This window comes from Miscanthus floridulus, chromosome 12 (assembly GCF_019320115.1).
Source record: "Miscanthus floridulus cultivar M001 chromosome 12, ASM1932011v1, whole genome shotgun sequence".
In the NCBI taxonomy this organism is placed as follows: domain Eukaryota; kingdom Viridiplantae; phylum Streptophyta; class Magnoliopsida; order Poales; family Poaceae; genus Miscanthus; species Miscanthus floridulus.
The window spans coordinates 57855645-57858812 of NC_089591.1; the positions used below are offsets into that span (position 1 = coordinate 57855645).

Below are 3168 nucleotides of genomic sequence, written 5' to 3' on the forward strand. Positions count from 1 at the left end.
GTCACATACTGTCAGGCTTGGGGACTAGCTATGGGGGTATGGCCCCTAAGACATGGGCTACGCCCCCAGGGGTGGCCTAGCCCACAAGGTTAAGGCGTGCATGGCGTTGCTCGGTGTGCACCATAAGACATTGTATAGTGCCAAATAGGATACTTACCTTGTAACCCTACCTCCTCCAGAGTATATAAGGAGAGGTAGGGGTCCCCTAGCGGATAGGCTACATCAAGCTACTTGGTCGTCTAGATCAATACAATACACCAAAGACACAGGACGTAGGGTATTACGTCGATCAGACGGCCCGAACCTGTCTAAATCGCTGTCTCTACGCCTTGTGTCACCATCCGGTTCCTGATCATGCGCACCCCCACCGACAAATCTACCATCGTGGGATACCCCTCGATGGACTGCCGAGCATATTCTGTCGATAATAATCCAATAACTTGTGTGATAGTATTGGCAATCTTGTAATCCCACAATGCACCAGTGGTGAGTACCTCGATGATCTCCTTAGCGAGGGTCTCCACCTCATTGGCAGCATTAATAGTCTTCTCCACAAAAAGGTAGGAGCCTTTGACATTGGGAAGTATCTATAAGTCATTAGTGACTGGCTCTACCACATGAGCTACATCCAAGCTCCTGTCCCACAGTAATTGCCCAAGATAGTCATATAGTGGCTCAGTATCATACTATGGATCATCATCCCACACTGGTCTTTCATCAAACAACTCCACTGAACCTTGTTGACACTAAAGCCTCAGAAGTGACCAACTCAGTAATTGGTTTGCTATCCACGTCGACCAGGAACTCTCCATGAGCTAATGACTTCAATAAAGTGTCATGTGACTGTGATGGGATAAGTCTCTGTGTTGGCTAGTCTTTGTGGGGCTGCAGCATATGGTACATGTGGCTACATGGTGGTCTTGCTGCCCATCAAGGACAGCATCCTTGACTGGCTAGGACAGCATCTTAGCATCTAGGACAGCATCTGTTTTAGTATAGCATGTTAGCATCTAGCATCTTAGCATATGCTTGGCTGGCTAGCAGCCTATAAATATGTATCCTCAACCCCTCAGGTTGGCATGGCATTTGTGTGAGAAATAAACAAGAAAATTGCCCCAACTCCTAGTGTTATCCTCTCTCGATGAGAGTAAGAATTCTGCTACTACCAAGAGTAAGAATTTAGCGACTAACAACTGGTATCAAAGCCATACTATCCTGTAGCCTAAGCATCTCCTGGTCATCTCCTTTCCCAGCCTCGCAACAGCCCCAGTTGGGAGCAGCAGCAGCTTCGGCCCCTCCTACTCACTCCTCTCCCTCTGTGTAGCCCTCTCCCCACACAGTAGCCCCCTGGTAGCGTGTCATGTCCATAGGACAGTCTTAGCTCTCGGCCGCCTCGAGCACGCGGCGTCAACAGGAGGTCGAACTTGCCGCGGTAGAGGAATGCGAGTGAATGGTAGCAGAGACCGCTGCGGCGGCGGCAAGGGTGTCGAAGCTGGCAGCGGCGGAGCTGGCAGTAGCCAGAGCAGAGGCAGAAGTGGCAGCGGTGGTGGATGCAGCGCATGCGGTGACAGCGGAGGTCGAGGTTCTACATGGCAGCATCAGTAGCTCCATTTCTACTGACAACAGCGCCAACATAGACCTCGAGCTGCTGGGGAGGGAGGCAGCGTGAGCGCGGGCGGCGTAGTGGGCAGCCGCGCACGGTGGTGGCGCTCCTAGAGGAGGTGCGCATGGCAACGGTGGTGGACGGGTTGATGGAGAGCGCGGCCTTCACAGGCAGCATGGCTCTCTCTCCCTGGATCGGTACCATGGTTACCACGGGCTCTAGGCTGTTGTCAGGGATGTCAGCCCCAGCGGTGGGTGGCCTACCCTCACTATGACCAACTACGTCTAGTGGGCTACAGTGATGAGGGTAAAGCTCTAGGTGTGGCACATGAGGGAGGCAGTCTAGTACGGTGACGTCGACTATGACCAGGATCGATGGGAGCTGGATGCCCTCATCGCTGCAGTCCCGTCCGAGATGTAGTTCTTGCTTACCAACAAGCGAACTGCCAAGGAGGCTTGGGATGCCATTGCTGTGGCATGCATCGGCAGCGACCGCGCCCGCAAGTCCACACTATAGGCACTTCACAAGGAGTGGGAGAACTTGGCCTTCAAGCCAGGTGAGGATGTTGATGACTTTGCTCTCTGTCTCAACACTCTGTTGCAGAAGATGGTGCAGTTCGGCGATGACACCTATGGCAAGGAGAGAGCTATCGAAAAGCTCTTCTGCTATGTCCCTGAGAAGTACAAGTAGATGGCTCACTTGATCGAGTCTCTGCTGGATCTCTCCACGATGTCGATCAAGGAGGCGATAGGTCGCCTCAAGGTCATCGACAGTGATGAGCCACAGTCTCTCTTGGGGCCCATCACCACTGGCGGGAAGCTCCTTCTCACTCAGGAGCAGTGGGTTGCCTGCCAAGGTAACCGGAAGAAGGGGGAGCCTTCTTTCACGATAGGCGGCCGCAAGCATGGCAAGCCACGCAAGGCATGCAGAGACACCTAGGCCGAGGCACGAGGACGTGCTGAGGGTGATGCCCATGGAGGCGCCTAGGGCGGCGCCACCGGCAAGCACAAGCCGACATGAGACGACACCTACCGCAACTGTGGCTAGCTTGGCCATTAGGCTAAGGACTATGGACAGCCACGACGTGGCCAGGCCCATGTCGCATAGGTGGAGGAGGAGGAGCTGGCTCTGTTCATGGCACATGCAAGCATTGAGCTACCTCCAGCAGCACCGGCCGCAGCGGCTCTCCTCCACCTTGATGAGCCAAAAGCACACACCCTCCTCAGCGACGGCTCCGGCAACAACAAGACTGATAGGTGGTGCCTCGACACCGGTGCCACCCATCACATGACCGGTCGATGGGAGTTCTTCACCGAGCTTAACTCCAGCGTCCGAGGCTCCATCAAGTTTGGGGATGCCTCTGGCATGGAGATCAAGGGCATTGGCTCTGTCACCTTCACCGCCATGTCTGGTGAGCATAGGCTGCTCACCGGAGTCTACTACATCCCCACGTTGAGGAAGTCTATCATCAGCTTGGGACAGTTGGATGAGAACGGTTCATGCGTGGTGGTTGAGGATGGAGTCATGAGGATTTGGGATCGCCATCATCACCTTCTTGCCAAGGT

The 3168-nt window shown here is 54.3% G+C and overlaps 1 pseudogene; it reads right to left on the minus strand.

Moving 5' to 3' along the window:
• Nucleotides 1–1585: 1585 nt before the first annotated feature.
• LOC136495947 (uncharacterized) lies at nucleotides 1586–2887 on the minus strand (annotated as a pseudogene).
• Between the last annotated feature and the right edge of the window lie 281 nt (nucleotides 2888–3168).